The sequence below is a fragment of the Rhipicephalus microplus genome, chromosome 3 (genome assembly GCF_043290135.1).
Source record: "Rhipicephalus microplus isolate Deutch F79 chromosome 3, USDA_Rmic, whole genome shotgun sequence".
Lineage (NCBI taxonomy): Eukaryota > Metazoa > Arthropoda > Arachnida > Ixodida > Ixodidae > Rhipicephalus > Rhipicephalus microplus.
This window is the reverse complement of record NC_134702.1, coordinates 179470725-179497395: the sequence shown is the minus strand read 5'-3', so window position 1 is coordinate 179497395 and position 26671 is coordinate 179470725. Positions and strand designations below refer to the sequence as shown.

General features: G+C 47.4%; 1 protein-coding gene and 1 non-coding gene across 2 annotated transcripts in view; both read left to right on the top strand.

Annotated features, from left to right (window-relative positions):
- The window catches only part of LOC119185244 (uncharacterized), a 548537-nt gene that overhangs the window by 304438 nt on the left and 217428 nt on the right, over positions 1-26671 (top strand). The window lies entirely within an intron of this gene.
- Positions 1-26671, top strand: part of LOC119169748 (uncharacterized) — a 56353-nt gene that overhangs the window by 12558 nt on the left and 17124 nt on the right. The window lies entirely within an intron of this gene.

Below are 26671 nucleotides of genomic sequence, written 5' to 3'. Positions count from 1 at the left end.
TAGTATATCAGAGGTGGAAATTTTTTTTTATTATTAGGAGCAGGGTTGCCAGGCATGTCGAAGTTTGTTGATTGGGGTTGTTTCAGCCGGTGATAAAGCAAAAAACCTTGGGCAGTCTGTTTTCTGCTTTGAACAAACGTTATCTTTGCATAAGCTATTTTAGAACATTGTGTTTTCTTGTGTACCTGAGAGGATAGTGTATGATTCAGTGGTGACAAATGCTAGCGCGAAGCTTTGCATGTGCTATTCCTAAACTCCTTACTACATGCAGCAAGTTTTCTGAGTAACCGCAATTTGTGACGCTGAACTCCGCAATAGGAAGTGCACTTTGACACACAGGTTGTCGACTGTCAAAAGTGAGCAGTAGTCTTGAGGTAGCGCTACACTATGTGTGGGCCAAAACAGGTAGCTGGAGGCAGCTTGTCAGCTATAAGTGACACTGACGTATTCGTCGGCGGCCGCCATCCTGTCTTTGTTCTTTCTGGATGATTCCTCGCAAAGCATTGCAACAATCAGGCAAAAATCAGAATCAATGATGTAGTGGTTTCTGCACTTCTAGAACAGGTGGGAAACCTGTTGCAGTACGTTTCGGTGTCGACAATTTCAGTGGCACAGTAAGTGTTTTGGTACAATAAGTTATTGTGGTACAATGCGAGGGTATACACACTGACCTGCAGGCATATGAGATTGCTAGTTTCCTATTATTTTTCCAGAGAACCTACCTTTCGTATTCTTGAGCGTCACATTGTTAGCATAAATGAGCACCGAATGCATCTGATTTCCTACAGTCCTAGAAGAAGAGCTAATAGGACAAGCTTGAATTGTGTAGGAGAGGTTATGGCTTCCTGAAGACAGTAACCCAGCTGTGAAGAGCAGCCCTAGTTGCCATTACAAACCTGAAGCGTTCTGCCTTGTAGTAACACGAAATAAAAGTGGTACACCTTGTCCTTCATATGCATTTGTTGTGCAGCTTTCATGATTGATGCAAGGGGAGTGAAAGGTGTTTTAGATCTCTACCTCAAAGACTATAGAAAGGCATAGAGACATAAAGATTCTTCTGATTGATTGGAAAGAAAAGTCTGAATTCATATTGCGTGTCTTGTGGAATTCTGTTTTCTTCTCACCTCCATATCGCCGCATGCGTTTGTTTCAGTTTAGCTGCATTTGGTTTACGCCCACAAAGACTCTGCAGATCGCGCTTCAGTGCTCGAAAAGCTTCACGATTGTTGTAGATCATTTTGATAAGATTGTGCGCAAGACATGAACACTCAAGCTTGTTCCAGAGATTGCGCGACCATCATTGACATGACTGCTAAGTTCAATGCATGATGTATAAAAGAAGGCGCAGGCCAACCGTGGTCTGTTATTTAACGACTGACGTTCTGGGCGCTGATATGAGTGTACAACGTGCATTGCTTGCTTTCAATTGAGTTTCCGTTTGGCGGTCAGAGGTTCGTCCAAATAGAGAGTTTTATCTTGAAGATGTTGACTGCTTTCTTTGGGAACATAGTGCCACAGCCAGGTGGCAATATTAACCTTGCCCGGACTGCTTTTTTGATGCGAAACCCTTTTATGCTTCATAAAACGGGAAATTTGATCGTCGGAAGCGACCATCCCACATGGTTAAGGACAAGTGATGCAACAAATCATTGTCATGTGATGATGCCACCACATGAAGTCATCAAAACATCAGGCATCGAAAAACATTTGGTGATGTCATCATGATGTTACAAATTCTGGTGTGACGTCCTATGACGTAACTCCACAGGATACTGATGTTGCGCACTCCTTCTGGTGGTGAATCATACCGGTGAGTGCACGGCCTCAACAAAAAGAAAATGAAGACTGGGCATGGCATTGACACATGAAATCGCGGCACATGTTCCCCGCTCTGTTATACATATACCAATTAGGAAAGAACATGGCTTTCATATTTGAACCTCTTTCAAACTGGTGTGAAATGAGGATTATATTACTGAGACATTTTGGCGACCTGCTCGATTTCAAAATAAGCTTGAGAACTGAATAGCGTCTATTCAACGAAAGATCTTCATCGTTCCCTGTAAGGTTGAACGGAAGAGCGATATTACATCCTGTAGTGAGGTTCTTGATGTGCGGTATACTGTAAATTGTGTGTAGTATACTGTACCGTGTGGGCGAAAGCGAACAGAGTTGTAGTTTGTCTTAAGTGTCCCTTTAAGGTTAGAAAACACGCTTAGTCTGGAGACTCATGAATGAGAATAACAGAACTTGTGCCAGTGAATTGGAGTACTGGTTAAAGAGAAAGTAAAATAAAGAAGTGAGCTTCACAGAGTTTCTTTGTTGTATTCCCTGGGCCGCCGTTTTTCTTAGTGGCAGAGAAAGTGCCTATTAGCTTTGTGTTGTGGGTACACTCATTTTTAAAAGGGATTGATTATTCTTTTCTCTAACTTTTTCACTTCTGCTTCTTTAACCTGCATTACACGTACATTTGCTCTAAGAAGCGCCAGCACAAAATAACTCACAGTCATAAAAACTGGTGAGCTACCATGGGCTCCGGGAATCAAACTCTGTGCCTCTGGAATTGGTAATCCCTTTGAAGATTCGGCGCAGCTCTGATTATTACAGATAAATGCAGCGGTAGAAGATGAGGAGCCAGCGCGATTGGACGTTCCTCATCTTTGCTACGTTGGTTGTTGAAGCACTGCCGATTATAAATAAAGTAAATGTTGGAAACACCTTTTTCAGTTTGTAGTAAGAAGCAGCTGATATTGAAGGGAAGGTTGTATAAAACAATTGAACGTACGGAAGATGAATTTGAACCATATTACCATATTGTGGTGGAGGTGTATGGCGTAATGCTTTAACAGAACCTGCCTGGTTACACATAATCCCGCTAGATAGCGCTACTTGTTCAGGCCGTCCAAGTTTGTGCCTGTGGTTATCAGATATAACGCTTATGCTTTTATAGTGAATATATAGTGAATCTCTTGAGGCTCACAACACAACACCACTTGCCACCTATCGCACGTCCACCAACAGAAAAAGTTTATCACACCCTCAACCAAGGAAGCGCGGCTAAACCCACACCATTCATGGAGGACAAGCAGACGCTGCAGTGGCACATCAATTATGTCACTTCTACTTTGAAAATCAATGTCACACACAGAATGTTGCCATTAACTCTTGACAAGGAGGGTAAGAGTACGGAACAAGCTATAGAATTAATTTGAAAGGAATCTGCAAAACCTTTAAGCCTGCAATTTGGCATGAATGGCACAAACGTGCAAATTAACATATTCGGTGAATTTCATTGAGATCCGCTCACCTCGAAAAATCGCCGGAGTCGGTCTTTAAGCACTGAGATATATAACAAAATATATTTACTTTTTCTTCATCCTTCATGGCGCTCTTTGGCCAAGTTTGGCCAATGCACCATGAAAATCTACATTACAATGCTTAAGACTGTTATGGGCCAAGGATAAAATTGTTTGGGTGCATTGTGTTGTTTTGCTCGCCTTAACAGTAATCTGTGTTCTCATGGATATGCTTACATTTAGTTTACTTAGCAACCAAAAAGCTGCGTGCTTTTTATATTGCTAAAAGGGCATTGCAACAGCCTTTTCATAAGATCCATTTATCATTTTATGCATATGTTGCACCCTAATTCGTTTTGAAATTGAGAATGTTTTGGTGACCTGACCATGTCAGAATTGCTGCATTGGATTGATTATATTCACTTTTCAGAGTTAGTTGATTGAAATTGGGGAGAAGATAATGTATTTCATTGTGACATTTAAATTTCGATCATCAGCGTGAATAAATTGTGCTTGGCTTGCAAAGTGCTCATTCAGACAAGCTATTTAATAATGCATATACTATTGCTTTAACATGTTGGTCTGTGCTGATAGAAATAGTTTTGCATATAAGTTCTTGCAATGCTTTTCAAAAGCATGTTTATTTGACTTTGGAAGATGTCAATAATTACTCAAAAGTGAGCTTATAAGTGGCCGAAACTTCTGGTGAATGAGAGACACTGCATTTATTTGTTTATTTATTTATTTACAACTACCTTACAGGCCTCGCAGAGGCATTGTGTAAGGGGGTCACTACGAAGAACAATTTAGAATATCAAAAACAAAGTTGGTACATAGAAGTAGGAACAGTGTAGAATAGCATAAAAAAACAAACGATGACAAGTACAGCAAAATAATTTCTAGTACCAAACTAATATATTTTCAAGTCTACTAATTTCTGGTAAAATAATTTAGTTCTTCTTGTCAAATAATTTTTAGTACAACAAAACGTAAAAACAACAGTTCTGCTTTACTGGTAAAATAAAATTAGAAAAAAAATGAAAGTGGGGTTGCAAAAAACATAACAGAAAATAAATTAGCTTAGGTGGAGCTGTGCGCCACCGCTGCTGCCTGGTTTCCTCATGCTGCTTGGCGCAGCCGCCGAAATTTTCAGGGCGGACACGCCGCCGCCGCACCATAAAGGACCTCGATATTGACCCAAAACCGGGAGAAATTCAATCTAACTACACTGCTGGGAATTCTTCTCGAGATTTGGCACTAGGAACTAACGAAAAATTTTTTGTAATGTTGAGAATAAACATGCATTTTAAACTCGGAATATGCATAATCAATTTATGGAAATAAAAATATTGTATAGAAAAGTAAATAATAAACACATTTTTTTTAATACCAACGGCAGGCACGTGTGCTCATGGGCAGAAATATCGTGAAAGCAGTGGTTCATATACAACGGATCTCTCACTCCACTGTAAAGACTATTCAGTGCAGAGTGGAAGAGATCTTTTTAACACCAGAAGGTGCAGCGGATCATTGAGAGGCGTTCACGTAGCTTCGTTGTTGTTTTGCAGCCACGAGTACGTCTAGAGAAGACGTAATTATACAAACAACGAAGTGAAATCTATGGAGTTCCCTTCATCAATTTCGGATTATATATTAATGGGGATCGGTACGTGAATGACACCTTGCCAAAACTATCAAATACCGATCGTAAATATCAACGTTGCCTAAACCAGGAAAGCTAGCATACTCCCGTCACTTTCAAGAAGATACTGTTCCTTGCCCCGCTTTCCGACACACATATATACGCATGTCTGTGAAAACCGTAGGCCAGGTGTAGCTGCTGCACGCAAAACCAAATTGAAACACCCGTAGGCAGTTCGCTAACTAACGCAATTCGATCCCTACTGTGTACTTTCCATCATTCCCTCCATAGTTTAATGACCGTGTCGCCCGATTTTCATCAAGGTTATAGTACGAATATGTATGAGCTTCAGCAAGCAACAGGAGCAAGAAAAAAGTCACCACTCTGTACTATTGGTTAACCAGCGAAAGCTGTGTGGTCCCGGTGTTCAGCAGTGGGTTGAACCCGACATTGCACTGAAGCCTTTCACAATTATTGGTTACATGTTTGTGCTTCTTAATGATGTCAGACACATGTTTCGCTTGGTCTACTACTGTGTTTATTTAACATGCTTCACACTGTGCCTCACGTGATGACGGTCATGGAATAGTGTAATTAGTGGTTAAATGCCTTCGGACTGCGTTGATCGCATTGGTTGTTCTCTAACCACAGCGGGTGTGGTTGTGTGGAGAGTTTTATATTTATAAGAGTAAGCACCATCTTTCGCATATCATGGTATCTTTTAAACGATTGTTTTCTTTACCGCTTCTATATGAGTCTTTCATAACTTCCATAGACAGATAAATATATTGGCGAGTTGGTAGGCTTTATTCCCTTACCATTTACTCATGCGAATAAGTGCATAACTAAAGCCATTGTGCCATTGTATTTGATCCTTTGAGCAAACGGAATCGTCATATAGGTGTTGCGATGCAGCTCTCTGCCCCTGCAGTTTCCCCCCTCCACAAAAAAAAACTGACTCCTTCAAGAATTCAATTTAGCGATGTATGCAGATTTTGCGTTATGCCTCGGAAATATATTGTCACGGTTATTAGCCGTAAACACAGAAGGACGAAGAAGCCAGCATCTTGAGCGGCAGTCTCTAGCGTTTTTCGAGGAAGACGACGTTGCGCGTCTGCTCTTGCGCTTTGTTTTTGTATGTGAATAGAGCCTTGCTGTTAACGTCGAAAGAAAGCCTTGTGTCCTGTTCTTTGCACGTTGCGACACTGGTGGAGGTGCTGGGCTCCTACGACTGATGCTCAGGACTCCTCCGCGGTCCGGCACTTCATGTCCAACACCGGAACCCATTCCTTCAGTGGATACCCTTGTCTACCGCTACAGTCACCGACAGCGAGGCCTTAGTCCTGAGGTGATTCCCCTGGAACTTTCCCAGCAAAACACTCTGCCTGGAGAAATGGCAACTGCAGGTGCTTCCCAGCTGACTTTTGAGCAGCCTCAGATTCCGGAGACATTCCATGGTGAGGCGTACGAAGACGTCGAGGACTGGTTAGCCCAGTATGAGCGAGTCGCTAAGGCAAACCGCTGGACCACCGAGCTAAAGCTTTCACGCGCCTACTTTGCTTTAGCCGACAGCGCTCGTACGTGGTATGAGAACCACGAGGCAACGCTGTCTTCATGGGATGAATTTCGGCAGCAAATTATCAGCACCTTCGCAAACAACGACCGCCGTGACTTTGCTCTGTAACTCATCGAGTCTCGGGTCCAGAAACCGAATGAGAGTGTCGCCATGTTTGTGGAGGACATGCCGCGCCTATTTGGACGAGGTGGCCCTGATATGCCTGAAGCCAAGAAAATCCGTCATTTGATGCGAGGTTACAGAACAACTTTTTGCCGACCGACCAAACGGTGCCTCAATCAGCGTCTCTGCTCTGACGGCCAGCAGTGATGGTTCTCTGCGTGAGCTTATTCGCGAGGCTGTTCGTGAAGAGATCTGCAGCTTGCTTGTGACTCCGCAAGAACGGGCGATGGCTTCAGTTGGAGAAGTTGTGCGGCAGGAAATCAGGCAAGCATTTTCGCAGCCCGAATCACTACCAGCCCAGCGATCTATTAACTATGCCGCAGCCACCCGTCGTCCATCGCCAGTGCCGCACAACTCGTCTGCACTGGCTCATTCTTACAACGCGCCGACGGCACCAGTCTACAACCCACCACCGCCGCCGCCACCACCGACGACGACGACTCCGCAATATAACGCACCTACTGAAACTCCATTTTACCCGCCTTTCTACCCTCCGCCGACACCTGCAACTTGGTCACCGAGGATGCCGACCAGTCGACCATTCGTTCGCAAGACGCATCTGTTGCGCACCGTCGACCGCCGTCCACTGTGTTTCAATTGTGGAGAAGCTGGACATGTTTACCGCATCTGTCCATATCGTGAACAAAGATACCCGACTTATGCGCCGAGTTTTTCACGGCCTCATTTCGACACCCGACGTGACAGCGCGCACCCGCAAGGACAGCTATCCGCTTCGTATCGTCGATCCTACTCACCGTCACCCTCGCCGAGTTCTTCGCCGAACCGTCGTAGTTACGCCGAAGCTGTCCGGGGCAGGTCCCCAAGCCCTCATCGGGGAAACTAACAGCTGCGACCTTTGGAGGGAAGGCTGCCACTCGTCGAGATGCTGCAATACCTCCAAAATCAGTACAATATGACGAACGATGCAACGCCGCCGACCCCGCAGGAAATCGTAAGCGCCGACCTAGCTGTTTACATTGACGGACGCCCTGTGACAGCGCTAGTAGACACTGGTGCAGATTTCTCTATCATGAGCAGAAAGCTTGCCGATTGGCTTAAAAAAGTTAAAACGTCATGGACGGGGCCTAACGAACCGCGGGGGGCCAACTGGTGACGCCGACTGGAAAGTGCACTGCCAGAATTAGTATCGGTGATTCAGCTTTCGTTGCCACGTTCGTGATTTTGTCTGAGTGCTGCAAAGACCTGATCTTGGGGATGGACTTTCTTTGTGAATAAGGCGCCGTCGTAGACATTCCAGACAGGTCAGTTACATTTTTGATGGCTCCAGATCAAGTTTCAGATATGACATGTAACGACCAGCGGCGTAAACATCTGCGCGTCTTCGAAGATCACGTGACCCTTCCACCCCGTTCAAGTGCTCTCGTAGCTGTAACATGCGACCACCAAAGCAACTTCGACCACATCACTGAACAAATTCCAGCATTGCTATTCAGCCATGGCCTATCTGTTGCAAGAGCCGTCGTAAGCCTCGATTGCGGACACACGCACGTTATGGTTACGAACTTCAGTACTGAGCGACGACATCTTGCAAGAGGTATGGCAGTCGCGTACGTCGAGGAGCTCATTGAGGTTGCAGGCTGCTTGACTGTGGAGAAAGCCGATGTCACCGGGTCAGCCCCTCTATCCGTCGACGTTGGCCCAAGTTTACTGCCCCCGCAGAAGCAAAGCCTTCTGAAGGGTATTTATGAGTTTCAGGACTGTTTTTCTTCGACGTACAGAGTTCGCCAAATGCCGTTGACGAAACATCGCATAATTATGGATGAAACAGCCAGACCCATACGGCAGAACCTATACCGAGTAGCTCCGCGGGAGTGTGAGGCCATAGAAGGTCAGGTGCGAAAGATGCTTCAGGATGACGTTATTCAGCTGTGAAAAAGTCCTTGGGCATCACCGGTAGTATTGGGGAAGAAAAAGATGGCACTTTAAATTTCTGCGTTGATTACCGTAAGCTTAATCAGGTTACGAAAAAGGACGTTTACCCGCTGCCTCGTATAGACAATTCTTCGATCGACTACGCCATGCCCGGTATTTCTCTTCGATGGATTTACGAAGCGGATATTGGCAAATAGAAGTTGACGAAAGAGTTCGAGAAAAAACAGCATTCGTGACACCCGATGGTCTTTATGAGTTTAAAGTTCTCCCGTTCGGCTTGTGCTCAGCACCGGCAACGTTTCAGCGGCTCATGGACACAGTCCTGTCAGGTCTAAAGTGGCAAACGTGCCTGGTATATTTGGACGATGTAATTGTATTTTCAGCGACATTTGACGAGCACTTGAAGCGACTACACACGGTATTTCAAGCGATAAAATCGGTTGGACTATCACTCAAGCCAGAAAAATGTCACTTTGGCTTCGAAGAGCTCCTTTTCTTGGGACACCTTGTCAGCACTGAAGGTGTACGGCCTGACCCAGACAAAATAGCCGCTGTTGCAAGTATTCCTACGTCATCAGAAAAGAAGGCAGTGCGTCGATTTTTAGGCCTGTGTGCCTATTACCTACGCTTCATTGAGAATTTTTCGCGTATTGCATCACCTCTAACACAACTCACCCGAAAAGACATCACGTTTGTGTGGGGTGAAGAACAGCAGGAAGCATTCAACGAGCTGCAACAACGTCTTCAAAGCCCGCCAGTTCTTGGTCACTTCGACGATAACGCTCCGACAGCGGTTCACACCGACGCCGACATTGCTGGCGTCGGTGTGAACCGCTGTCGGAGCGTCATCGTCGACATTGCTCGCGGTTCACACCGACGCCAGCAATGTCGGCTTAGACACTGTGCTCGCTCAGTGGCAAGATGGCGCCGAACGAGTAATTGCTCTTGCAAGTCGGACTCTCTCCCGTACAGAGTGATGGAGGCGTAAATGTTGTAGGCCCGTGTGCTCAGATTTGGGTGCACGTTAAAGAACGCCAGGTGGTCTAAATTTCCGGAGCCTTCTACTACGGCGTCTCTCATAATCATATAGTGGTTTTGGGACGTTAAACCCCACATATCAATCAATCTCTCCCGTGCAGAGGAGAATTACTCTACCACTGAAAAAGAGTGTCTTGCGGTGGTGTGGGCGGTCATGAAGTTTCGTCCATATTTGTACAGCCGGCCGTTTAAAGTCATCAGCGATCACCATTCGCTGTGTTGGTTGACGAACATAAAGGACCCGTCAGGACGATTGGCGCGCTGGAGCCTCAAGCTTCAATAATTCGATATGACTATAGTTTATAAATCCGGAAAGCGACATACAGATGCCGATTGCCTTTTTTGCGCCCCATTAGAAGACGCAAATGCTGAAAATGATGACGATGCGGCGTTTGTTGGTGTAGTCAACACGTCTACAATCGCACAGCAGCAACTCGACGATCCCGAGTTGCAACCCCTTATTGATTTCTTAGAGGGACGCACATCTGCTATGCCAAAGATCTTCGCAAGAGAAGTAGCATCTTTTTGTTTGCGCAACGAAGTCCTTTATAAGGTGAACTTTTCTTTGAGCGGCAACACCTACTTACTCGTCGTCCCAACACCACTCAGGAAAAAAGTACTAGAGGCGTGCCATGACGAACCAACATCCGGTCATTTGGGCCACACACGAACGCTGTTCCAAGTGAGACAGAAGTATTACTTCTCGAGTGCTTCTTGAGGACTTGTCTTGAGTGCCAACGTAGGAAAGTGCCAGCCGTCAGACCAGCAGGGCTCCTCCATCCAATTGATGTACCGGAAACTCCAATCGCCCAAGTCGGAATGGATCTTCTAGGACCATTTCCACCTTCGGCTGCTGGTCGCAAATGGATAATTGTAGCCACAGACTATCTTACTCGCTACGCCGAAACCAAGGCTTTGGAGCGGGGCACAGCAAGTGAAGCAGCCCAGTTTTTCATTGAGAATATAGTCCTGAGGCATAGCACTCCATCTGTAGTAATAACTGACAGAGGAAAAGCATTCACAGCCGAGCTATTAGGCACAGTTTTAAATCTAAGTGGAACATCTCACCGGTGCAAAACGGCATACCATCCACAAACAAATGGTCTGACGGAACGGCTGAACAAAACATTTGCGGATATGCTTTGCATGTACGTTGATGTGGAACATCAAAACTGGGACGAGATACTGCCTTATGTCACTTTCGCTTACAATATGGCACAGCAAGAGACAACACACGACACCATTTCATCTTCTCTATGGCCGTGACGTCACAACCATGCTCGACGCTATATTGCCGCATGTAAGTGATGGCATTGACACAAGTGCAGACTACATAACTCAGCTTGCTGAAGAAGCCCGCCAACTTGCCCGCGTACGTATTCGTCGTCACCAGGAGTATGACACAAGGCGCTATAATCTTTGTCACCGACCTGTCTCCTATGAACCAAGACAGAAAGTTTGGATCTGGACTCCAGTTCGCCATCGTGGCCTCTCGGAGAAACTATTGAGACGGTACTTTGGGCCGTATAAAGTCCTCGGTCGTCTCAGTGATGTTAACTATGAGGTGATTTCCGACAGTCCACATTGTTCAAGACGTCAAAGACATGCACCAGAAGTTGTGCACGTGGTTCGGATAAACCCGTGATCTGCCAGTGACTACAAATCCTTCCGCCATAATGATGAAGCATCGGAACGATGCCTTCTTGAGAGGGAGGCTAATGTCATGGTTATTAGCCGTAAACACTAAAGGACGAAGAAGCCAGCATCACGAGCGGCAGTCTCTGGCGGGCGTTTTTCGAGGAAGACGACGTTGCGCGTCTGCTCTTACGCTTTGTTTTTGTATGTGAATAGAGCCTTGCTGTTAACGTCGAAAGGAAGCCTTGTGCCCTGTTCTTTGCACGTTGCGACAATATATATATATATATATTCCTGCTCATGGCTGGTTATTCTTTCACCCACTTTTCTTTCTTCTTATTTACATTCCATTTGTTCTAATAACTTCTCTTATACATTCCTTGGCATTATTGTCTGTTAGATCTCATTAATAATGTGTCAAAACACGGAAAAACGAGCCCTTAGGTATACACCTCTTTTCCTTATTCATTAACGAGGGTCTCGTACTGGCAGACTTGGTGTCATTAGGTTGTACACGAGGGACTATTTGTCAGCTGCTCGCTCGTAATAAGTTCACGTGCTACGTGAGTGACGCCACACATGCGCATAAAAGGGTGTTTCACATTTGCTGCTTGGCTACAGAGGGCGCTGACTGACACTCCAACTTCTTAATTCACATATAAATCCAAAAAAAGTGGGTGGAGGGAAGGCCGCTGTGATAGCTCAGTGGTTAGAGCATCGAACGCTTTAATCGAAGGTCGTAGGTTCGTTTCCTGCTCACGGCTGGTTATTCTTTCACCCACTTTTCTTACTTCTTATTTACATTCCATTTGTTCTAATAACTTCTCCTATACATTTCTTGGCATTATTGTCTGTTAGATCTCATTAATAATGTGTCAAAACACGGAAAAACGAGCCCTTAGGTATACACCTCTTTCCCTTATATATATATATATATATATATATATATATATATATATATATATATATATATATATATATATATATATATATATATATATAGAAAGGGGGTTTATTGCCATGTGTTGCGACGGAGGCTCGGGGCCGAAACACTATCGGGACAGAGCAACAACGGTTAAGCAGATGGTGGTGATGTTGCTTGACAGCGATGCGTTTTCTTTTTCACAATTTGCCTTCGCCGTATAAAAGCCATCCTGGCGACCTAAGAGTCTGGAGGCAGAGGGCTATGCTGTGGCTTAAGGCGGGCGACGTGGACGATGTCACGTCCACGCCGGCGCATGTCGTCAGATGGGGAAAGTGGCTCAATGAGAAAATTCACCGGTAAGGTTTGCTCCAAAACGCGGTAAGGGCCCTCGTACTTTGGGACGAGTTTTGAGGAAAGGCTGGGGGTTTAGTAAGGAAGAGCCAGTCATACAAGGGATACCGGGGAATAGCTGTGGCTTCGTGAAGAGTCGGCGTTGTTTTCTTTCTGGCGCTGCTGTTCTTGTGATGTAAAAATGTGTGCGAGTTCACGGCACTCTTCCACTTTTCGGGCAGCTTCGGCATGTGGCGTAAAAATGTATGCGAGTTCACGGCACTGTTCCGCTTTTCGGGCAGCTTCAGACACAGATGGGCATTCGGATGCGTCGGGACGGTATGGAAGGAGAGTGTCGATGGTGTGGGAAGGTTTGCATCCATAAAGAAGAAAGAAAGGTGAAAATCCAGTGGTAGAGTGTGCCGCGGTGCTGTATGCAAACATGAAGAATGGAAGAATGCGATCCCAGTTAGTATGATCAGATGTCACATACATCGCGAGCATATTGCTGAGGGTGCGGGTAAATCTTTCCGTGAGCCCGTTTGTCTCCGGGTGGTATGCCGTGGTCTTGCGATGAACAATATGGCATTCAGAAAGCAGAGCCATGATGACTTCTGATAGGAATGCTCGACCTCGGTCACTTAGTTCTTGAGGTGCACCATGTCGTTGTAGGAAGCGATAATGGACGAAGGATGCCAAGTCCTGTGCAGTGGCACTTGGAAGGGCGGCGGTCTCACCGTAGCGTGTTAAATGGTCCACAGCAACTATGATTCACTAATTTTCATCGGAAGTTGTCGGTAGAGGGCCATAGAGATCAATTCCGATCCGATCGAAAGGTTTGGCAGGGCACGGAAACGGTTGAAGTGCAGCGGACGAGTGGAAAGGTGGTGATTTGCGGGGTTGACTGTCAGGACAGCCCATAACGAATTTTCGAACAAAATTATGCATTCTGTGCCAGTAGAAGCAATGGTGAATGCGTTTGCAAATTTTGAAACTTCCGGCATGGCCACATTGGGGATCGTTGTAAAAGGAGGCGCATATTTCTGATTGCAAGCTGCGGGGGACAACCAAGAGCCACTTACGACCTTTAGGGGCGTAGTTGCGTCGGTGGAGCAGCCGATCACGAATGAGGAAATGAGCAGCGAGACGTCGCAGTGGTTGATGATCCAGAGAGACAGTCAAGAAGAGAAGCGATCCACGGCTCCTTGTGTTGTTCACTGGCAAAGGAGTCAAAGTTGATAGATACGACAGAGTTGGTACCAGTGGTTCCGCAGGCCAAGTTGGGAGGTAAAGGCGAACGGTACAGGTCATCGGCATCATAATGCTTGCATCCACCGCGATAGATGACGCGAATGTCTTACTCCTAGATTTGCAGTGCCTACCGAGCCAGACGGCCAGAAGGATCTTTCAATGTGGCGAGCCAACAAAGTGCATGGTGGTTCGTTACCAGGTCGAATGGGCGACCGTACAAATAAGGGTGGAACTTGCGAAGCGCCCGCACTAGCGCTAAGCACTCCTTTTCAGTGACGCTGTACTTAGCCTCAGCTTTAGTAAGCGTTCGTTTCGCATAAGCGACGACGTATTCGGAGTAGCCTGGCTTGCGTTGGGCGAGGACAGTGCCAAGACCAACTCTGCTAGCGTCTGTGTGAACTTCTGTTGCAGCTGGTGGGTCGAAATGCCGAAGAATGGGAGGAGATGTTAGCACACTACGGAGCGTGGCAAACGCGACGTCGCAGTCAGAAGACGAGGATGAAAGGTCCGCGTCACTGCGTAGGAGGTTAGTCAGTGGTGACATGATCGACGCGAAATTTCGAATGAAGCGCCAGAAGTACGAGCATAGTCCCACGAAACTGCGTAATTCTTTCAGTGTAGTAGGTTTCGGGAACTCAGCGACTGCTCGGAGTTTTGCAGGGCCGAGTAGATCACCATGCTTGGGCACGATGTACCCTAACATGGACAGCTCTCACGCGTCGAAGCGGCACTTTTTAAGGTTCAGTTGGAGCCCAGCATTGGTTAAACACGTCAGAACCAGTTGGAGCCGAAGCAGATGTGTAGGAAATCGGGAGAGAAAACGACAACGTCGAGGTAGCATAGACACACACACCACTTCAGTCCACGCAGTGTGTTGTCCATGAGTCGTTCAAACGTGGCAGGAGCATTACAAAGATCAAAAGGCATTACGTTAAATTCGTACAGGCCATCTGGTGTGATGAACGCAGTTTTCTGGCGATCAGCTTTTGCCGTAGGAACCTGCTAGTATCCAGATCGTAAGTCTAAGGAGGAGGAGGATTCGGCTCCTTGGAGGCTGTCAAGGGCGTCGTTAATGCGCGGTAATGGATAGACGTTTTTCCGTGTCACCTTGTTTAATCGCCGGTAGTCGACGCAAAATTGAATAGATCCATTCTTTTTTTGAACTAGAACAACAGGAGATGCTCAAGGACTGTGCGATAGTGTAATAACGCGACGGCGTAGCATCTCTTCGACCTGGTCGTTGATGACATGGCGTTCTGCAGCAGAGGCACGCCACGGTCTTTGACGCAAGGGCTAGTGGGAACCAGTGTCAATGTAGTGGTGCACTACGGAAGTGCGACCCAATTGCGGCTGAGAAACGTCGAATGAATTTGCGATGTGCTGGAGGAGATTAAGAAGCTCGCCTGTTCTTGAGCACTTAAGGTGTCGGCGACGGAACTCGAGGAGATGTCATTCGATGAGCACTCCAGTGGGAAAAGGGCGTGAAGTTCGGTCGATGCGCTACTGCACGATTCGTCTGGCATCTTAAGGAAGGAAAAAGAATCAAGGTACTGCACTCAACTGAGACATTTGCTGGCAAGTAGCTTAAGCGGTGCAGAAAGGGGGCTATGGACGAAAATAATGCTTTGGCCAGCATTGACGTCAAGTGTAGCCAAAGGCAAGGAAACGGCTCTGCGGCTCATGAAAATGTTGGAAGGTGTAAACATCACAGTAGTATCGTTATGGTCATCGCAACAAACAGGGACAACGGCAAGTGAGGCTGGTGGAATTTCAGTGTCCTCAGGCACGACAAGTTTTGGCGCCGCTCAAGAGTTTCGTGCAAAGGTTCGTCACGCAGGTGCGAAAATTGAACTTCAGCGCATGCGCCGTCGATGACGGCATGATGATGCGACAGAAAGTACCACCGGAGGATAACGTCATGCGAGCACACCGAAAGGATGATGAACTCAACGTACATAGAGCTTTGGATGAATATACGAGCCGTACAGGTGTCGAGAGGTGAACTGGTTGTGCGCTAGCCATACGAAGCGATAATCCAGAGAGCGTGTGGTCACTTTGTGTAGGGAGAGGCAGAGGTGGGGAGCTATAACAAAAACAGCAGCACCTGTGCCGAAGAGGGCAAAGGTAGAAACATTATCGACAGATATGGCGACGACGTTACCAGGTGAAAGCAAGGACCCTGGCGTTTCGACGACGGCGCAATTGGTGCCTCTGGAACTGCGGCGTTCAGTTTTCCCGGTTGGAGTAGGTAGGTTGGGGGCGCATTGGGGACAGTGGTCGCCCTGCGAGGAGACTGGGAGCGGGGAGAGTGAGTCTGAGATGGGGGCTAAGGTGATTGAGACTTGGGAAGGTTAGTGTAGCCATACTGCGGTGAGGGATAGGGAGCAGGTAGGTGCATGGGCTGTGGGTCATACGGTAACGGCCGAGTAGCGTCGTGGAGTGGTTGGAAGCGACAGCGACAATATCGTGCCATGTGTCCTGGAGTACCACAGGCATAGCAGATTAGTCAGTGGGTGCGCATGACCACTGCGACTGTTGCTAAAAGCATGGCATCTAACTTTTCACTTAAGATTAAAGGAGACTTGAACTGCGATAGCAGCAACATCATTTACTTACTTGAATGCTTAATCTGCCACATGCAATACATCGGTCAAACCGAGACAACCTTTCGTATCCGTTTCCATAACCACAAATCACACGTAAACAGTTGGCCACACCTCCCATTGTCCAAGAATTTTCATCTACCAGGTCATTCTTTTGACAACATTGTGGTGACGTTATTAGAATCAGGCTTCAAGTCGCACCATGATCACGAAATTCGAGAATCTTTATTGATCCATATATTCAATAGTGTGTTATCCGGCATTAAGGAATGCGTAGGCAAAGCGCCATGCCTTTATATGATTCCTTGTCGTCCGCATTTTTGCGAAATATTTAAAGAAGCATCCCTAACGCATTGTCTACTTCCTAAAAATTATCACACTTTTTTTCATGCGTGATCGTCGTCAATGGTCAATGTTACAAATGCATTTTTACATCCCCATGATCTTGTCTACTGTACTACATTTTTTCTAATGCTTTTTTTAGTGTTGTCATGGCTGTTTTGAAACCTTTGTGACACTCATATGCTGATCACGCGTGCTTTCTACTCGCATGTTCATGCCTGCCCATAATAGCGACTACATACTCATATTTCTGTTCATCCTGACGAAGGCCGTGCCACAGCCGCAACAAAGAGTAAAAAAGTATCCAATTTTCATAAGTGCGCTCCTTTACTTCTTAATTATATATGCACCAGACCCACAAAACTTCATTTTTGAATCACATATATATATATATATATATATATATATATATATATATATATATTAACACGAGCATGCAGTGGGTTTCTGGCTGTTGCGTGGCTTGTGTCATCATTACTTGCACGTGTCGAAAGACTTAGTCGGCAGAAAAGACGACGACGAACTCGCGCTGCTCGACCGAAGCTGTTCTGCTGTTTGCTACACTGTTATTTGCACTGATTTTATTACCGTGACAAACAACTGGTGGAGGTGCTGGGTACAATACCAATTCGCTAGTTTTAAGTCAAGCCTCTTCAAGCTTCTGCCACCATTTCAACAATTCCGGAGGAAAACCTGGCACTTCGCCTCAGCCGACGCTTGCTAAGACTACCTCCTGAATTTGGTCCCTTGAGCTCGGCAAGAATGACCACCACAACGGCAAGTCAAACGCAAGAGAGCAACGTAGACCAACTCGCATCCACCCCAAGCGTGGTCTACACAGCACGCACCCCGAAGCTGTTTCATGGTGAGGTATTCGAGGACATAGATCACTGGCTAGACCACTTCGATTGGATTGCAGCCGTCAATGAATGGAACGACACCAAGAAGCTTCGCTACGTCTATTTCGCACTTGAAGACTACGCTCGCATCCGGTATGAGAACCATGAGCCGTCTATCACCAACTGGCAAGAATTTCAGCGACAGCGCGACAGCTATGCCAGGCATTCAGAAATACCGAAAGGAAAGAAAAGGCCGAGCAGGCTCTGCAGAGCCGGGTTCAGAAGCCAAATGAAAACGTCGCTATGTTTGTTGAAGACATGTCATCCTTGTTTAAGGGGAGATGCTACTCGAAGATGCTTTTTTTAATATTCACTCTAAAGTAACGAAACTCAAGCTGTTTATGGAACTTTTTATGCTGATTTCAAATATATAATTAGTTTTCTTGCAACTTACACACGTTTAGCTGTGAAAACCTTAACCCTTCCTTTTGCCCCCCTCTTTTCATCTCTAAACTTCTGTAATTTTTTACATTCATAGTTTTTAATGCTTCAAATAAAGTGTAGAGTTCAAATAAGTAATTGGGAAGCACATACAAAATATGTAGTGTGTGTAAAAATAATAGACATAAAAAGTCTATATTTCACCTACCCTAGTAAAGGTATACATACAATTGTTTTATTATACAATAAAATATTAGTATTTAAACTAGATAATTGCATTTGTTGTACTTTGGAAAAAAATTGGGCAAAGTTTTATGCAGATTCGAGCACTATAAGTGCCCAAAAAAGAAGGGGCACATTGGAAAAAATATTTATGTAAGATATCATGAAATCGAATGAAATTTGCACACCAAAAAGAGCAATCCTTCTTGTTGTGGCCACTGCGACTAAAACATGCCAGCACCACGAGTTTGTCCCTCTTGGCTTTTCCGAGCCGACTCCTCAGAGACATTTTGCTCACAGACAGGGCCATGAAACGCTTGCCAAACTTCCGCTCCATCAGGCAGAGCCATGTGCTAACTGCTACCTCGGAAGAAGTTCGACAGGACTGCGAAATCCAAATTAAGTCCTGTGTCATGCCGTATTGCAGCCATGTTTGTGCCACATACCGTCGTACATAATGGCAATGTGGTCCCTGCTAAGTTTTCTCACTGCGAGCTTTTTCGACCTCTCAATATTGGGGCTGACCTCATCCTCATCTATTGCCACATCACGAACTTTCCGATTGACGGGTGTGAATGACTTTTCATGCATTGGCTTATGCAAGCCAACAACTGCCGCAAATCATACCAGCTGCTCGTAGCCTATTCTTACAGAGCGTGCCGCACAACGGCTTTCACTTGCGAGCAATGCCTTTTTTCATTCATAACGAAGATAATTACACGAGAAAAGCATTGTTCAGCTGCACTGCTCGACAAGACATGGACCCCGAAATAGGTTTCACTGCACATACAGGCGTGCAGCGGCCAATGGCGGTCCCCGATTTGTACCGTGTGATAAAGCATTCGCTGTGCTCGAAAATCGCTCAGAAGAGTGCTTCTTTTTATTATTTCTTGTGCTGCATCAGCGAGAGAAACTGCTGTTATTTGAAGAGTGAGGCTCGACTCTTCGACTTGTGCGATCAACAATGGCAAGCGGCGGCGCATTATTGGCGGCAAGCTGCTCGAAGACTGCACACTTTCGACCTTTTCAGGCACCTTGTGCTCTTTAGATGCAATTTTAAAGCATTTTCAGTTAAGTCTGGACCTGTATTATTTTTTTTCATAACAGTAGAGATACTAATATCAAAACAGGCAAAAATAAAAAAATTCCCCGCCAAAGCCTGTCCTCGATTACTGTCACACCTGCCCCGAGCTCATATCCTGTGGCCATGCCAACGTATGCTCAGGTTGCTGCTAGGACACCTGCACCCCAGCAAAGCCCAATGCAGCTACCAGCGCCCGAAGTGCATGGTTCGCTCAACTCACTCGCACCGCGACCATCTTCCCAGCCTTACAACGCCTGGCGCACTTCGCGGCCGACTTGCTTCTATTGCGGCATCCGTGGTAATACTTCAAGGTTTTGCCGATGCCGTCAGCAAGACGAACGACGAAGCTACGATAACTGAACGGGACGACTTCTACACCACTGCACCACCCTATCGCCGGCTGTATCCGAAAAGCACACGTCGGTCCCCGTCGCCGCAGAGCTTTATCCCAGTTGGCAGTTCCCGGTTCTCACGTCGTCGCTCACCTTCACCAATGCGGTGTTCCTCTTCTCCTCTCTGACCTTCTACTTCAATTCCCGACTGCCAACTGGAAAACTAAACAGTGCAGCTTCGGGAGGGAAAGCTGCATCTTTTGAACTGCATCAAACTCCTCCGGACCGCCCATCGAATGTTTTATTGGTGTATGTTGAAGGTGTACAGACAGAGGCACTGGTGGACACAGGCGCATCACTTTCCGTAATTCGTGCAGACATTTGTGCCCGCTTAAAAATGTTAAGCCGTCCTACGATGGCCCTCCCCTTCGTTGCGCAGATGGAGTCCCTGGTCAGCCTTCAAGTGTTTGCACAGTCCGTGTTTTCATAGATGGCATCCTTCACCACATTCAGTTTCTTGTGCTTCCTTTGTGCACTCAAACAGTAATTTTAGGATGGGACTTCCTTTCTTCTGCATCAGCTTTCATATCGTGTCGTCGGCGAATCATTCAAATGTCAGCTACTGAGAGTTCATCCGATGTCGATCCATACAGCTTCCGTTTCGTTGCTGCCGCTGATTGTTTCATTTCGCCAGGAGATGAACAAATTCTAACGATCGCTTCACATACTATAGTTAACGGTGACGTGTTCATAGCTCCATCAGTTCGCTCCAAACCTGCGGGACTTACCATAGCACCTGGCCTTGTGCGGTTTAACGACGGTAAAGCATTGGTCACCGCCTTGAACCCAACTTCTTCGACAGTGATGCTGCCCCAGGGCACTGCCGTGAGCTGCTTTGCTGACAGCGAGCCCTTTTCGCTGGTGCACCTTCACCCAGAATCACCGCCTTTATCTGCTACTACTGATATCAAGGCTATCACTGTGACTTTAAATGACACCATAAGTCCTCACCTCACTGCCGAGCAAAAGAGAGACCTCTTAGACCTTCTCCAGAAGCACAGCCTTTCTTTTGACGTACATTGCTAAGTTCTGGGCTGCACCTCTGTTGCAGAGCACAGCATCGAAACCGAAGGCAGCTCCATTGTACGCCGCCGCCCTTACCGTCTGTCTTCGGCGAAACGGCAAATCATTGAGGAAAACGTCGCCGACATCCTCAAACGGGATATTATTCGACCTTCATCCAGCTCCTGGTCAACTCCTGTGGTGTTGGTCCGGAAAAAGGATGGCTCTGTCCGCTTTTGTGTTGATTACAGAGCGCTCAATAAGATCACGAAAAAAGACGTATATCCGTTGCCACACATAGATGATGTCCTGGACTCCTTACAAGGCGCAGAATATTTCTCCAGCCTCGACCGCCGATCCGGGTATTGGAAAATACCTATGAGCGAAGCAGACAAGGAGAAAACAGCGTTTGCGACGCCTGACGGGCTTTAAGAATTTAACGTCATGCCTTTTGTTTTATGCAACGCTCTAGCAACATTTGAGCGCATGATAGATACTGTCTTACGTGGTCTCAAATGGAAAACCTGTTTATGTTACTTAGACGACATCGTAATTTCTTCTTCTACTTTTCCTCAGCACCTTAAGCGTTTGGACGAAGTTCTAACGTGCATTTCGAACGCTGGCCTACAGCTCAATACAAAAAAGTGCCACTTCGCCAGCACAAGCATCAAAATATTAGGTCACCTTGTCATCAAAGACGGTGTTCAACCTGACCCCGACAAGGTTGCTGCTGTAATTGGTTTTCTACGTCCGGGCAATCAAAAACAATTGCGAAGTTTTGTGGGCCTGGCGTCTTCCGCCGCTTCATCCGTCACTTTGCTGCCATTGCGGGGCCGTTACACAAGCTTCTGTTGTCAGAAATGGATTTCACGTGGACTGACGAGTGCGAGTGTGCTTTCCAAGCCCTTAAGCGTGCTTTGACATCAGACCCCGTCCTCCGTCACTTCGATGAGAGTGCACCCACTTTCCTGCACACAGATGCCAGCGGCCACGGAATCGGTGCTGTTCTCCTCCAGCGCGACGACACTTCACGTGAGCGAGTAGTTGCGTATGCCAGCCGCGCACTAACACCTGCGGAGCAGAACTACTCGATAACAGAGCAGGAATGACTTGCTGTCAATTGGGCCATCCAGAAATTTCGACCTTATCTGTATGGACGCCACTTCACTGTGATTACCGACCACCATGCTCTATGCTGGTTGTACTCGCTGAAGAATTGGTCTGGGCGCCTCGGTCGCAGGATACTCCGTTTGCAAGAGTACACTTTTGACGTGTACAGGTCCGGCTGACAGCATCAGGATGCTGACGCTCTCTCGCTGCCCTCTGCCACTTTCATCTTCAACCATGCATCCTCGATGCCCCTCAGGTGATAAAGCAGCTTCCTCTTCACTCACATTATCACCCCTGGCAGTTGCTGGGTCACTATCTTTAAACAGCAGTGCCCAGTTTTCCGCGTACCAACGTGACGACCCCTACTGTAACCGTATCATCGGATACTTGAATGGCTCGCCTTCTCCACCTAATGCCAGACTACGTCGCCAGCTACGGCTGTTCAAGCTAGAGAACAATGTCCTGCAGCACTATACTTACAATGCGGATGGGCATAGGAGGCTGCCAGTACTTCCCCGTTCGCTGCGGAAACAAGTTCTCAAAGCATTGCACGACGACCCATCAGCTGGACTCTTAGGATTTCAAAAGACCTACAACCGCGTTAAGAGCCGTTTCTTCTGACCTGGTCTTTCTACCTTTGTGGCTAATTATGGCGCTTCTTGCGCACTTTGTCAACGCCGGAAACGATGAACTTCAGCTGCTGCTGGCTTATTACAACTTATTCCATGCCCCGATACACCTTTTGTCGTTGTCGGAATAGACCTCGTCGGGCCACTTCCCGTAATGCCAGCAGGCCATCACTGGATCGTCACAGCCGTCGACCACCCTACACGATACGCGGAGACCGCTCCTCTACGCACTAGCTCTGCCTCAGACATTGCCGCCTTCTTTTTAGAAGCCATTGTGTTGCATCATGGTGCACCTCGCGCGTTGTCTAGTGACCGAGGCAAGGCCTTCCTGTCAACAATTCTCGACGAAATCCTAAAAACTTGTGGCACAGTTCATCAGACCACATCCGCTTACCACTCGCAGACAAATTGCCTGACAGAGCGATTCCACCGGACTCTAATCGACACGATATTTATGTACATCAGACCGAACCACGATAACTGGGACAAAATCTTGCCGTTCGTAACATTTGCACACAACACCGCTGTTCAACGAACCACCGGGTATTCACCTTTCTTCCTCGTCTGTGGTCGTGCGCCGACATTCACCATTGACGCCGCTTTCTTAAATGTAATGACAAAAACATCAATGACTACGCCAGAACATTTCGTCTCCAGGCTCGCTGAGGCACGGCAACGTGCTCAACTCAACACGGAGGCCAGTCAACAAGACCGCAAGCAACGCTATGACAGCTTTCGTCGAGATGTCACCTTCCGTCCTGGAGATGAAGTACTACTTTGGAGGCCTGTTCGCACACCCAGATTGTGTGAAAAGTTTCAGTCACGCTTTCTGGGACCTTACGTTGTTTGTGAACGAACATCTTTTGTCAATTACCTTATCACTACCGTCGAGGGTTCCTCGGACCGTCGTTACCGTGCCTTCGAGATAGTCCACGATTCACGTCTTAAACCCTTTGTTCGCCGTACTTTTCCCGCCTTAGTCTTGGCCGGGCCGGCTGCTCAAGTGCGCGGGGAAATTAAGTGTGAGCATTATTTATGCGTCCCATCTTTTCATATGTACATACTCATTATCACCAGTCAAGTTTAGGTTGTGGGGCACATACTCGAGTCAATAAAGAAGTCTTGAGGGTACTCGGCGCCATCTTACAATATATATATATATATATATATATATATATATATATATATTGTAGTAGGAAACTATGCGAACGACCACGAAGAAGCGAGAAACGGCAAGCCACAGCGTTGGTGCACACGCGTGACCCGAGCTTGCGCTTGTTTTGTATTTTCGGCCTGTTGACGTTCCTCGCTCTTCTGGTGTTCCTTGGCCTTCCAGTAGGTCTATACGTAAATATCCTAGATGACATCTGGTGGAGGTGCCGGGGACTCCCGTACAAACCTGGAACTTCGCTCCCGTAAGCTTCCCCCTCAACGTGACACGAACATGGCCACCGAGACGCCTCTCCGGGTGGGACCTTCGACCGTCCACGTCACTTGCGGCGCCGTGTATCCTCAACGAGACCCTCCTATCTTCACGGGCTCCACTGAATCGGATGTTGAAGATTGGTTGGCAAGGTACGACAAAGTTGGCGCAAGTAACAAATGGGACGACCCAAGTAAGCTGGGCTACGTCACGTTTTACCTTGCGGACACCGCACAACTGTGGTTTAATAACCACGCAGCTGACATTCTTACGTGGTCTGCATTCAAGACTGCTATTACGGACGTCTTTGGACGACCTGCAGCACGCAAGCTTCAAGCCGAGCACCGTTTACGTCACCGTGCGCAGCAACCAGGCGAGACCTACACGGGCTACATTGAAGACGTGTTGCATCTATGCAACCGCGTCAACTCTACCATGCTTGAGGAAGAAAAAATCAGGCACATTTTAAAAAGCATTGACGACGGCGCCTTTCAGAATGTTGCTCGCGAGAAATTCCCCCCAATTGCTGTGCTCGTTTCACTCAGTCAGAGCTTCGATGAGTTGCGTAGGTAGCGCGCAATTGCTCGTCAAGCCCTCACGACGCCAGACACGCACGCAAGCTTGTACCTAGCTGCCCATCCTACCGATCAGCAGCCGCTGCTTTCGACAATCAAGGACTTCGTCCGTGAAGAGGTAGCACGCCAGCTTTCACTGCTGCCACTGACACATGAGCCCGCGCAAGCTTTGGCACCGGACCTCCAACACGCCATTCGAACCCAACTCGCTGAGGCCCTTCCACTGATGCATTAGCAACCACCTGTCACTACGCCTCTCACGTACGCCGCCATCACTGCTCGGCCTACGCAACAGCGTATGCCGTATGCTCAACCTGCCACGCCGCCCTATGTCGTGCCTACAACCCCAATTGCTGCGCCGTATCCCTACGCGAGATCTTCAGCTCCATTTTACCCTCGAGCAGACGCTTGGAGGACGCCGGATAATAGGCCCATCTGTTTCGCCTGTGGTATCGCTGGACACGTCGCCCGCCACTGTCGCCGATATCCCCCTCCAGTTGACATCGTGGGCAAGCCAATTACGTCGTCGTCTAGGACGCCATCAAGGTACACCACTGACAATCATCGACCCTTCGCAAACCATCGGTCACCATCACCCCGACGACGCTCCTTGTCACCTATGCGTCGCCGATCTGCTACGAAAGAGGGAAACTGATCGCTGCAGCTCCGGAGGCAACAGCTGCATACCATTCGAACTGCTTAAGGCCTCCATCTTTCTCGCCGCAAAACGTTATCGACGTCAATGTTGAGCGGACCGCTGCACGAGCGCTTATCGACACAGGAGCCGCCGTTTCCATAATCTGTGAGACCTTATGCCGCAAGTTGAAAAAGGTGACGACGCCTCTTTCGGGCCTGATGCTTCGCACGGCCAACTCGCAGTGCATAGAACCTATAGCTGTGTGCACTGCACGTGCCATTATCCAAGGTGAACTTTATGCCATTGAACTTTTTGTGCTGGCATCATGCTCCCACGAAGTCATTCTTGCATGGGACTTTCTATCGCGTCATCGGGCCATCATAGATTGCTCACGTGCAGAAGTTGCCCTTACACCGCTGCCAAGCTCTTGTTTGGTAGATTCTCTTTCTGAAGCTTACAAACTTGTCGTTGTTGCAGACACAGAAATAGCACAGAGAACATCCACCCTTGTAGCCCTGACCTGTACGGCCGCTCCTGCCGGAACTGTTTTGTTCACTCCGTCTGACGTATTCACCCGCAGCCGTAGCCTACACCTGCCCTTTGCCATACTCACCGTGGAATCCGGTGCTACCGCCATGCTCGTCGTGAACTCGCTATCGTCGCGAACTCGTTATCGTCGCCAGTTACCTTACTTAGCGTAGAATGTTTGGGTAACATACAAGACGTTGAGCTCTTGCGCCCTCTGGAGTTTGCCGAACACCCACCTTACCTCCAGCTCAATGCTATGACGCCACCTCTGGCCACACTGCCCGCGCCAGACTCATTCCAGCCCTCCGTTGCCACTGAGCTATCGCCGACACAAAGACGCGAACTCTTGTCCCTTTTTGAGAGTTACGTTTTGCGTTCTATTGCGCTCAACCATCTTTGGGTCGCACAGCGAACATCACGCAGCACATCGACACCGGTACTCATGCTCCCTTATGCCAACGACCATATCGAGTTTCAGCAGAAGAGCGCCGTATTATCAACGAACAAGTCAATGATATGCTCAAGTGTTGTGTCATCTAGCCATCGCAGAGCCCTTGGTCATCCCCTGTTGTACTTGTGCGCAAAAAGGATAGGTCTATCCGATTCTGTGTCGACTACCGCTGGCTCAATAAGATAACTCGGAAGGATGTGTACCCATTGCCACGCATCGACGATGCTTTTGATTGCTTGCAAGGAGCAGAATATTTCTCCTCTTTAGATTTACGCTCAGGATATTGGCAAGTTCCAATGGCTGATCCTGACCGGTCGAAGACGGCATTTGTAACACCTGATGGGCTGTATGAGTTTAACGTCATGCCGTTTGGACTCTGCAACGCCCCAGGTACCTTCGAACGGATGATGGACACCATCCTTCGCGGCTACAAGTGGAACACGTGCCTCTGCTACCTAGACGACATCGTCGTTTTTTTGTGACTTTTCGACTCACCTTGCTCGTCTTCATGCTATTCTCACATGTCTCACCTCTGCTGGCCTTCAACTTAACATTAAGAAGTGCCATTTTGCCGCACGTCAGCTCACTATACTGGGTAACGTCGTCTGCAAAGAAGGTGTTCTCCTGGATCCGGCGAAACTCCGC